Source organism: Meriones unguiculatus, chromosome 2 (assembly GCF_030254825.1).
Source record: "Meriones unguiculatus strain TT.TT164.6M chromosome 2, Bangor_MerUng_6.1, whole genome shotgun sequence".
Taxonomy (NCBI): domain Eukaryota; kingdom Metazoa; phylum Chordata; class Mammalia; order Rodentia; family Muridae; genus Meriones; species Meriones unguiculatus.
In genome coordinates this window covers 97,360,048-97,372,494 of record NC_083350.1, presented here as the reverse complement: position 1 = coordinate 97,372,494, position 12,447 = coordinate 97,360,048, and positions in this window count along the sequence as shown.

The following is a 12,447-nucleotide window of genomic DNA, read 5'->3' as shown; positions in this document are numbered from 1 at the left end:
AAAGGACAAACTAAAATTCCACACTTGGGATTAAAACAAAAAATCTCTACATAACATAATTGAGTTTTTAAAGAAACCAAAACTTCCACTACAGATATATTCTCTGCAATGGTTTGAATAAGAACCGGCCCCATAGGCTTGATTATTTGAATGCTTAGTTACCAGGGAGTGGCACTACTGGGGAAGGATTAGCCGTAGCCTTGTTGGAGGAAGTGTATCGATAGGGGTGAGTTTTGAGGTTTCAAAAAATCAAGATAGTTGCAGACTTTGTCTTCCTGTTTTATTTATTTATTTATTTATTTTTATTATTAGTTACATTTTATTAACTCTGTATCCCAGCTGTATCCCCCTTCCTCATTCTCTCCCAAACCCTCCCTTTCTCCCTCATCTCCTCCCTGCCCCTTTCCAAGTCCACTGATTGGGGAGGACCTCCTCCCCTTTCATCTGACCCTGTTTTATCAGGTATTTTCAGGACTGGTTGTAATGTCCTCCTCTGTGGCCTAGCAGGACTGCTCCTCCCTTGGTGGGTGGGGAGGTCAAAGAGCCTGCCATTGAGTTCCTGTCAGAAATAGTCCCTGTTCCCATTACCATGGGAAACCAATTGGTTACTGAGCTACCACGCGCTTCATCCAAGCAAAGGTTCTAGGTTATATCCATACATGGTCCTTGGTGGAGTGTCAGTCTCAGAAAAGACCCCTGTGCCCAGATATATTTGGTCCTTGTGGAGCTCTTATCCTTTCCACGTCATACAAACTCTTCCTTCTTTCATATAATTCCCTGCACTTTGTTGAAGGTTTGGTTATGAGTCTTAGTATCTGCTTTGATACACTGCTAGGTAGAGTCTTTCAGAGACCCTCTGTGGTAGGCTCCTGTCCCGTTACTTGTTTTCTCCTATATCCAATGCACATCCCACTTGTCTTTCTAAGTGAGGATTGATCATCTTACTCTAGGCCCTCTTTCTTGTTTATTTTCTTTAGGTGTATAGATTTCCAGAAAACTTCTATTGAACACTTGTTCTAGCTTTAGTGGTGCAGAGTCGATTAAGTACCCGTCTTCCATGTAGTTTCAGAGTTGTGAAGATAGAAAAATTAATGTATGTTCACATAACATTCACATAAAGATTAAAAAGTGCTTTGCCAACAGCAATCTACAAATAATTTCAAATTGGAACAATGTAGATTCAGAACATATATGTCAATAACAAAGGAATAGAAATTGCATGGAACTTCTCAAAGAAAGAATATGGAGAATAATAAAATATTTTTAAAAATCCTGTTATCTTTTTCTCAGTAGATTTTTTAATGCAGCTATCAATTATTTTACCATGAATCTACTGCAACAAGCTAGATCTTGCTGTACAAATATATGTATATTACTTCTAGATAAATCATATTCAGAGCCAATATAGCATAAATGCTAAGTATAAATAAATATTATCTTTCTATGGGAAACTGAGAGGTATTATCAGGAAAGAAATGACTTCTGTTATCTGCAAACAAACATAGGCCCCATCTGCACTGCACACGTAAGTTTATAAGTTTTATTTTTGAGGTAGAGTTATAAAAAGAGACTTAATTGTGGCAGTGGAAATAGCATTTATGAACTCATTAAAAGAATGAAACTTGTCTTCCTGTTGCCTGCAGATCAGCTGTAGAACTCTCGTCTCCTTCTCCAGCACCATGTCTGCCTGAATGCCGCCATGCTCCCGCATGGTGATAACGGACTAACCCTCTGAAACTGTGAGCCAGGCCCAGTTAAATGCTTCTTTATAAGAGTTGCTGTGGTCACGGTGTCTCTTCACTGCAATAGAACAGTGAGTACAACAGTCTCTGTTGCAGACAAACCCAGACAGTGGGTGACCTGGCTAGAGAAGGGCAAACACTCTGCTGAGAATGGTGGTTGCTTCCTGAAGAAAGAAAGTGTGACTGGAAACTGGATGTATAGCATGTTACCTAAGATGGATTATTATCATGTCGCTGAGAGAATGCAATCTGAGCTGGTCTGAAATGAGAAAACCAAAGAATAAAACTATATTTGGAAAAAGAAAGAGCTTCTCAAAGCAGTTACCTATCCACATACTTACCAGGTCATGGGGAAAAGGAAACTCTTTGTTCCAACGGAACCTAAAACTGGACGAGAGTACGAGCCGCCTCATCTGAGGAGTTTCTTTGGCTGTTTCTCTCTCTACTCCTACCACAATGTCCCTAACTTTTTGCACTAGATAGGTATCGTAAGGTTCCTCATCCTAGAGCTGTACAGAAGCACATGCACACAGCCACACCCATAACCAACACTCCTGAAGTACTTGGAGAAGTACAATGTCGCCCTAGCCAAGGCCCTAGTCAGGGCCGTGTGTGCCTCTGAGTTCTAAATTCTGCTGGCAGCACATGGAAATGCCCAGAACTAGGGCTCTGAAAACAGTTTTGTATCTGAGAGCTACAACTTACTGGCTGTATGACCTTGGCAGCTCAGTACATCTCAATTCCTTTAGTATGAAGTGGGTGACACTCTGTGCTGGATAGTTTTATGCCTACACGAGACAAGCTAAAGTCATCCGAGAAGAGGGAAACTCAACTGAGAAGATGCTTCCATGAGGTTGGGCTGCAGGCAAGCCTATGAGGCATTTCCTTCATAAGTGATCAGTGAGGGAGGGCCTAGCCCACTGTAGGTGATGCCACCTCTCATCATGCCACCAGGGCTAGAGGTCTTGGAATCTATAAGAAAGCAGGCTGAGCAAGCCAGTAAGCAGCAATCCTCACGGTCTCTGCATCAGCGCCAATCTTGTTTGAGTTCCTGCCTTGACTTTTCTCATGGACTGTGACTCTGTATGAAGCTAAATGAACCCTTTCCTCCCCAGGATACTTTTGAGCATGGTGTTTCATTACAGCAATAGTAACCCTAACCAAGACACACTCCCTGTAAGGTAGACACCATGACTAAGAAAATCATGCTTTCCCAAGTGTTGGGTACCATGTGTGGGAAGTAGAGTGAAGGTTTCATAAATGGCCAATTGCTTAAATTTTAAACATCAGAATTAAAAGTTCTAAGGAGTAAGGGCAAAGTACACTGCAGATATATTTCAATACTATGCAAATTATTTTAAACTGCGATATAGGATTAAAATAAACCCAGTGAGAAAAGATGAGAAGAGTCAACTTCAGATCCTTACCAAACCATCTGTGGAAGAGTTAAAATTAGAGCATTCTTATGACAGAGAATTGTCATATTCATTGAACTGTATTGAGAAAAAAATGGTCAGGTTCTGTTTAATGTAATAATCCCTATGAAAGTAATTAAAGTCTGAAACTCTGTTTCTTTTTTTGGACATAATGTGTGCTTAAAACGGGCTCTAATTGTCCCTATTTACACACTGACTGCTGAGGGCCCATCCCCACTGCAGACAACTCTGTAATTAGTTCCATTCATTCAAGAGCAAAACCGTGGCCGTTGCTCAGCTGCTTTCTGGCTTCTGAGCCTATGAGCCAAAGGAGAGGTTGGGATTTTTTTTTTATTTTTTATTTTTGGCTTTTTTGCAACATGGAATTTAAATCTGCCACAGTCAGTTTGCAAGAATGATAATCGCACAGTGTGTTGTAATTGATTTATGCAGGCCCTGGGAAGGAATGAAAGTCTCCTGGCTAAAACTGTCAGATGAATAGTCAGTGATGTGTGAACAGTCCCTTCCTTGGGATGTTAAGGGCTACATCAAGAACACACTCAGAATGTTGACCCATTTAACATACAGTGTGCAAACCGCTGAGCTCTTGGAAATATCTCGCATCACTTTTGTAGATGTCACTTTCTTCTTTTACAAATATTTTTAAATTTTTATTTTATGTGTATGGGTGTTTGGCTGCATGTATGTCTGTGCATGACATGTGTACATTTCCACATAGGCCAGAAGAGGGCATTGACTCTCCTGGAAGTGGAGTTACAGATGGTTTTGAGTCACTTGACCCAGGTCCTCTGGCAGAAGACCGAATGCTCTGAAAGCTCTGTCTGTATCTCCAGCCCGGATCTCGCTTTTGTGCCTACTTACCACTCCATGTCTTATTCTGCAGTCTGTGCTTTTTAGATGAAGGGTTTTTGTTTGTTTGTTTGTTTGTTTTGTTTTGTTTTTAATGAATGGGTAAAAGCAATTGAATGGCAGCCTATAAAAGGATGTATGCACAGGTTAAAGTTGGGCTACTTGGTCCATAAGACTTCCATCTACTACTAACGTCTTGAACAAAGAACATGCAGACTGGATAAAGAATATCCCCAACACACACACACACACACACACACACACACACACACACACGTATGAACACAGGAGTGTACATATGCCCAGAGAAAACAGCTGCATCCTGCTTTGATACGTTTTGTGCACACATCATTTATTAGGATATAATTTATACATAATAATGTTTCATTATGGATGTCTATAATTTATTTTTATCCTATTCACCCCATTACTCTTTCACATCTCTTTCTACTTTTGCTGAGTCCTTTCCTCCTCTAAATGAGTCCTTTTCTAACTCTTGTGTCTTTTTGTTTTTGTGAGCTTAATTATTCTGTAGAATGCTGAACATGAAGCAGAATGATGATGAGCCAAGAAAGCAATTTTTACCGCAAGGTGGAAAACTAAATATGGCTCTGCCTTTGAGGAAGATGTCAACCACACCCCAGCACCATTAACTGCTCCCCAGGCAAAGTGTGGGTCCTTGTGTGTCCCTCCCCACCATGACTCAGTGCTGACAAGCCCTATCTTGTGCAGTTAGTCATAGCTGCCAGGAGTTCATGAGTGTAATGACACAGCCATTCTGCAACACTCTTTCCATCCTTCTGGCTCTTACATCCTTTCCATCGTTTCTTCAGGGATGTTCCTTGGACCTAAGAGAGGATGATGCAAATGTATTTAGGGCTGATTACTCTACAGTTACTTTTTCTTAGTACTTTGACCGGTTAATCATCTCTGCAGGAACTACCAGCCAGTGCAAAAAGGATGTGAGTATACAGTAATCTATGGGTGTAAATACAAATATTCAGAAGACAAGCGGATGAGTTACAGGAAAGCGTCTTACTTGTTTAGTTCAGTCCAGGAGTCTCTACTGCATGAGTTTAACCCGCCCACCCTTACCAAAGAGAGATGTATTTGATGTCACTAACCCATGGTGAGTTTCTAGTCTCATAATTTGTTATCTTATGTTCTCTTTCTCTCTTCTTCAATTTACAAGCTTGTTAACATTCTATTTGTTAGGTGTCAAACCTGAGACGATGGGCTGAGATGGCCATTAACATATCAAAGCAGATGCTGGCTGCCAGGTTCTCCCAGCATCCCTCAGTTTCTACCTGTTACAGGGCCTTCCTGGCTGGTATAGTCTGCCCTCCACCTCTGACCCCACACACCTTAAACTTCTCCAACCTGGACTAGGCTGCCCTTCCCCTAGCTGCCCTTCCTTACGTAATCCAGGCATTTGGGTTACCTGGTCTTTCCTTTTGGTCTACCCTTTACTCTCCTGGCCAGTCTCTTAGCCCAGTCAAGCTACCCCTTTTTGCAGGCAGCTCCTCTCTCCTCTTTCCACCCCACTCCCCCCCCCCCCCCGCCCTTCACGTGGCTCAGCTCAATCTGGCTGTGAGAGACCAAAAGATAAAGTAGCAGCGATCATTAAGATGTAGAGTAGGTGCGGTATAGAAGTTAGTAATGCCCTGAGGGGAGAGCTACCTGGCTGCGTTCTTTCCCTACCCACTAGAGATACGGTTGCTAGGAAACTGGACCCTCCCCCTAGGGAGGGACACCTGGTCATGATCAATGGTCTGGGAACCTTCCTATAGCCAATCGATTCAAAATGTAGCATCTTGACCAATAGATGCTTGCCAGGCAGGAATCGCCCCTGCCTTGGGCATGCTGGGATGGACCAGAATCTATAAATCACCCAACTAACCTGGGGGCGGCGCGCTCAGCACCCACCGCTTCGGCGGTGGAGCTGTGTGGGCCCAAGCTGCAGCTTGTAATTTACAATAAAAAGACCCTCCTGTGTTTTGCAACGGAGTCGATTCCTGGAGATCTTTTGGGGGCTCGCGAACTGGGTATAACAGCTGTTTACCCTGGACTCTCCTAGATGCCTCTGCCTCTGGCTATGCTCTCCCTCTTATCTACAATAAACCTTCTCCTCCCCCGTACCTAGGAGCAGTCATGTCCTCCCTTTCTTTCTTTTTTCATTCACTGTTTCACTTGTTTTCTTGGTTACATTTAAATTTTCAGCACATACAAAATACAAGTCTCTGATAGAACAGGAGCTCGCCTTTTACCTCATAACCATTCCCATCACCTTTCGAGTCTTTGTGATCTACAGTTTTATCCCCCAAGGCTTCAATAAGAAATAATAATTATTATGTCTATTTTTATAGCTGGTAATTATTGCTATTTTATAGTCAATAATTGCATCCTTCCCTTCCTCGTGAATTTACTTTCCCACTTCCTTTAGTAATTGTGAGGGAAACTCCAATAACAACCCTGCTGAGCTTCTGTGGGAAGACAGGCATTTCCTTTCTGCTCGTGTGTGTGTGTGTGGGGGGGGGGATTATTTTGCTTAAAAATTATTTTTCTCTTTTTAATTGTCCTTAATTTTGTGAGCAGGGAATGCCTTCACACATACGAAATTCAAGCAAATGAGACACTCTTTTGGCTGGGTGTAGACTCGAGACTGAGTGTTGATTTTTGTTAGCATGTTGGAGACATCACTACATTTGTTCTGGTGTTTGTTTTTGCTGGTTGTGAATTTTACATCTGACTGTCACTTTTGTAGTTTTTTCTTTCTTTCTAGCTTTAATGACTTTTTCTTTCTCTCAGGAGCTGCTTTATTTCTGATTTATAATGTGTAAATGTTCCTACTTTATTTGGCTTGATAAATCTCTGTTGGGACTTGGATCACCTCCTGAGCTTTTAAGTCTGTAGCTATAGCCTTCACTCACTGTTGGGGAAAACTCTTAAACACTTTTATTTTTGTTGTGACTATAAGTTTGAATACTTATATTTAATATTTATAGTTTACCATTTTGATGTACGTGGGCTGGATATAAAAGGCTCCATGACCAGAAATTACTTTATTTGATTTTTGAAATTTGAGAACAGATAAAGTAGAAAATCTTATCAAATGTGTTTGGTTAAATAGGACATCTCTATGCAATCTGAACTTCTACCTTCATTGAGAGGTATTTTTTTCCACTTTTTAATTTATTTTTTTATTTTTTATAATTTATTCACTTTCTATCTTGATTGTAGGCCCCTCCCTTGAATTCTTCCACTCCCTCCTTCCCACCATCTTCCCCCAATCCTCCTCCCTTAGACCACAGAAAGAGGGAGTCCTCCTCTCCTACCATCTGACCTTAGCCTATCAAGTCTCATCAGGACTGCCTGTGGCCTGGCAAGCCCATCCAGCCAGGGGAAAATAATTATTTATTTTAATTGTGACTTGTGGAATATATTTTTAGTTTTTAAATTCAAATATCACTCATTAAATGTTTCTTTATTGAACTGTGTTAAGTGTTGTTTTACACAGATCATTAAATAGTCCTTTCCTCTATAAAATGGGGATCATAACGTATCCCAAGCAAGAGAGAGAAGACTGTGAAGTGCTTAACAGAGAGCCCAGCATACAGAGGAATTTAATAGGTGGAATAGTTAGTGTTAGTTATCTTTGTCATTATGGGGGTCATGTCAGTTCAGAAGATAGGTGAATTCATTAGTCTGTTTTTGTTTTTATTTTTGCTGTGTGTGTGAGTGTGTGTGTGTATACGTGAGGCCAAGTAGTTGTAAAGATAAGTTTGTTTAGCTTGCAATTCGAGAGACCCATGGACACAGGTCAATTCTCAGAAGGCCTCTCTTTGCTGCATCATCTCGTGGTGGGATCACCTGCGTGAGCAGAGGAAAGCCAAGAAGCCAGGGGGCTCGGGAAGGAGAGCAGACATTATCTCTGTTTCGTGGCTGAGGAAGTATAAAGCTCAGCAAGAGGCTAATTGTGCAGATCCCTTTTGTTCATAAATGTAGTGAAGTCGGGACCAAGGGGAGATGCTTGTACTCCATCCCCTCCTGTCTTTTTCACTGCATCTTCTTGTTGGGCCTGTTCCATGAAGCTTCCTTCTCAGGAAGAGCACTCAGCTCCCCTTCTCACACCAGCCCAGAGGATGATAGCTTACCTCACTGATGAATCTGAGAAAAGTAATTCTGCCTCTTATTCTTTACGAAGGTAGGCTGCCAGGCTAGGCAATGGACTGTGCTTTAAGGCAGACAGAGTTGAGGAGAGATGGTGGTAGTGGGAGAACGGTTACGTTTTGTTTCTGCCTGGAGCCTGGGGCTCGAACCTGCCCATTTAGGTCAGCAGACTCATTCCCTTAGGATGCTAAACTCCACCTTTCCCCAGCTTTCATTATGAGTAATAGTTGTTATTTTTCATTTCATTTTTTTTTAAGACAGGGTCTCAGGTAGCCCAGGCTGGCTTAAACTCAGTATGTAGCAGAGGATGACCCTGAATCCATGATTCTCTTGCCTCTACCTCTCAAGTTCTGCTCACAGGCTTGGGCCACCACATCCATTTTCATTCCCATATGGGTTATTTGATTTCTCTATTTGCTCAGAACTACGGCAAAGATGAAGATTATTATTTATTGGAGGGACCCTTTGCATCACGTTTCCTGGTTGCTTAGTGGTGTGTCGACAGGTGTTACTGTTTCCCAAACTGCGCTTCTTAGCTTTTGTCTTGCCTTTGCATTTTTTAAAGCGTTGTTTCCCCTTCTCGTTAAAGAGCCTTAGGAGAAGCATTGCAGGGGAAGCACCTTTTGCACCCTAACCGTTTGTGCTCTCTGAACATGGGATAGGCTTCTGCAACCACAGACGACCTGTGCCATCTGTCACCTATAACCTGGCCTTTCAAGTACTCTTTTCACTCCCATCCCAGGACAAGCTGTAATTCCAGCTGGTGCCACTAGCTGTCACTCAGGAACTTTTCTGACTGGGCCAGTGCTCCTGGCTTGTTTCTTTGGTATTACACTTTCTGCTTTTGGCCCTTCGACTTGGCCATCACTTTTAGCGTGCTCTTTGTGGCTCATGGAATTAGCCAGCATTCTCTAAAGGAGCACTGCTGATATAATGAACTCCCCAACCCACAAATAAATAACTTGTGTATACGTATAAATACATATCCCATATATACATATATATGTATATGCAAACACATTTATGTATGTGTATGTATATGTGATCGCAGATGCTCTGCGTTCAGGAGAGCGATGGCTAGGCTAGGTCTAGAAGGCAGCACGTCATAGCGTTCCTCTTCATCGCTGCCTCTTAGATTCTTTCTGCCCCTCTTCCGTAATTTTCCATTAACTGTGGGTGAGATGGATGACCTGTTGAGAGCTGACCACCCAGAATTCACTTATTCTCACCACCTGGAACATTTAGGAGTCTCTGCATTGACTGTTCTCTCTTCTTTTTGATGGCTTTCAGTATTACATTTTTATTATGTTGTTTTAGATATGATTTAGTGTCATGAAGTACCTCAAGCCTCTTCTTAAAGTAGACAAAATACGCATCATTAGCCAGTATTACTAGTAAGTAAGCCATGGCATGCACACCACACTGGAGCATCCTCTGTCACAGTTGCTTAGGACCACAAATGTTTTGAATTTCTAATTTTTCCAACTCTGGAATGTTTTCATATATGTAATGATATATCTTGGAGATGGGCCCAAGTCCAAGCACAAAATTCATTATATATATATATGTGTGTGTGTGTGTGTGTGTGTGTGTGTACACACCCCTCCTAAGCTAATATGTGTACTTGAGCATGTGTCATGTCAGAGGTCAGAGGACAACCTTAGGGAGTCAGTCTTCTTCTGCCATGGTTGGCTCTGGGCACTGAATTCATCTTATATACAAAATGACTCTCTCCCCTGAGCCATCTCACCAGCTCCTGAGGGTAAGTTTATACATTACTTTAGGATATTTGTGCCTATGTGTGTGTGAAATAGTTTCATGATGTGGAATTCTCTTTTACTGTGTCATTTTGTCATTAAACAGATTTTTGGGTTGGAGCATTTTCAATTCTCACTTGTTTGATAAGGGATGCTAGGAAAGAGCAGCTAAAATTGTTACTAACAGATTTTCCATTAACAAATAGCTAGACTATCTTCTGGGTTATGAGTGTTTCTGCAGCTCTGTGTGTTATATACTTATAACCATTGTGTGTATGTATACATACATTTGTATGTTTGCATGCACGTATGTGTGTGGTATTTAAACATACCTGTGTGCATGGATGCTAACAAACTATTTTAATATGGTAATATAGACTAATAAACAAATATAAACATTCTCTAACAAACCTGTTGAAGGATATAAAATGGGATTCAAGTAAAATTTCCAGTCCTTTGGTGAGGACAGGGTCTCCACAAGGAGAGCAACAGAACAAGAAAATTTGAACACAGGGAACTTCCCAGAGACTCATACTCCAACCAAGGACTATTCATGGAGATAACTTAGAACCCTGACAATGCAGCCACTTCTGATGAGAACTGATAGACTAAGATCAGAAAGAAGGAGAGGAGGACCTCCCCTATCAGTGGACTTGGGGAGGGGCATGCATGCAGAAAGGGGGGGGAGGAGGGTGGGACCAGGAGGGGAGGAGGGAGGGGCTTATGGCGGGATACAAAATGAATAAAGTATAATTAATAAAAGTTAAAAAAATTTCAGTCCTTCTAGCAATTTATAAATTACTGGCTGAGTATTTTTCCTATTAATAATAATAATAATAATAATAATAATAATAATAATAATAATAATTTATTCACTTTGTATCCCAGTTGTAGCCTCTTCCCTTAACTCCTCCCCATCCTACCCTCCCTCTCTCTTCCTCCCCTATCCCTCTTCTCTAGTCCACTGATAGGGGAGGTCCTCCTCCACTACTGTCTGACCCTAGCCTAACAGATTCCATCAAGACTGACTGGATCCTCTTCCTCTGTGGCCTGGCTAGGTCACCCCACCAGGGACAAGTGATCAAGTAGTAGGCAACCAAGTTCATGTCAGAGACTGTCTCTTCTCCCCTTACTAGAGAACCCACATGGAGACTGAGTTGCCCATCTGAGCAGGGGGTCTAGGTCCTTTCTATTCATGGTCCTTGGTTGATGCATCAGTCTTTGCAGTTGCCCCTGGGCCCTGCTTTAGTTTTTGGCTTTGTTGGTCTCTTGTGTAGCCCCTGTCCCCTCTGGTTCCTTTTATGTCCTCCTCCTTCCATAAGACTCCCTGCCCTTAGGCCAAAGTTTGGCTGTGAGTCTCTGCATCTGCTTCAATCCCCTTCTGGGTGGAGTCTTTCAGAGGACATCTGCTGTAGGCTGCCATCCTGTTCCCTGTTGTCTTCCACTTCCGGTGCCTATCCTGTTTGCCATTCTGAATGAGAGTTAAGCATCCTCCCTAGGGTCCTCCTTGTTGTTTAGCTTTTGTGTGTCTGTAGATTTTAGTATGTTTATCCTATATTATATGGCTAATGTCCACTAATAAGTAAGTATATACCATGTGTGTCTTTCTGCTTCTGGGATAGCTTACTCAGGAAGATCTTTTTTAGTTCTATCCATTTGCCTGAAAATTTCATGATTTCCCTGTTTTTAATAGTGAGTAGTATTCCATTGTGTAAATGGATACAGGCTGAGATTTAGAAATTGTTAATGTGAACTCTCATCATTTGACACCAAGGAGCCACATCAAGCTCTTCACTGAACATCTAACGTGATGAGTTGACTGTGCCCAGGGATTTGTTGTAGGCAGGGCAGCAAAGACTGCTGTTTGCTGTCACAGCCAGGCACCCTCTTGATGCCGGAACTTCCCCATGGCTGAACTCATCACCTTCTCTTTGATAGGGGTCACAGCTTGCAGCCCTACTGGGGAGCAGGGAAACGGCAGATTTATGAGGGTCTGTACTGCGGAGACTACTGTCACCAGGTGGCGCCAGTCACAGCAGGCCAGACGGACCTAGCTGGGTCTTCCAACAGAGGCTGCTAAAACCTGACAGTTAATTTGTCTAGCAATAATGGCACAGCATGGACCTGACCAAATTATTGAACTTTCTGTGTTATTGTGGGGGAAATTAGAATTTAGATCAGTATGAGTGTAAGGTTATGGGACAAACTAAATAAAGACGATTAGATGTATGACAGAGCTTATATAAAGAGGTTTATTAGGTGGAGATGGAGGGAGGGAGAGAAGGGAGAGAAGGGAGAGCAGACAGAAGGGAGAGCAGGACGTAATGGGGGAAAAGAGAGAGAAAGGGAAAGAGAGAGAAGGGGGCACCCTGATAGAAAAAGGGCCAAGAGGCCAGAAGCAAGAGAGACCAAGAGAGAAAGGACCAAGAGAGAGACCACGTGTCCGGTTGTCCCTTTAGGGGCAAGGTAACCACACCTTCCAGGTGTGGCCAC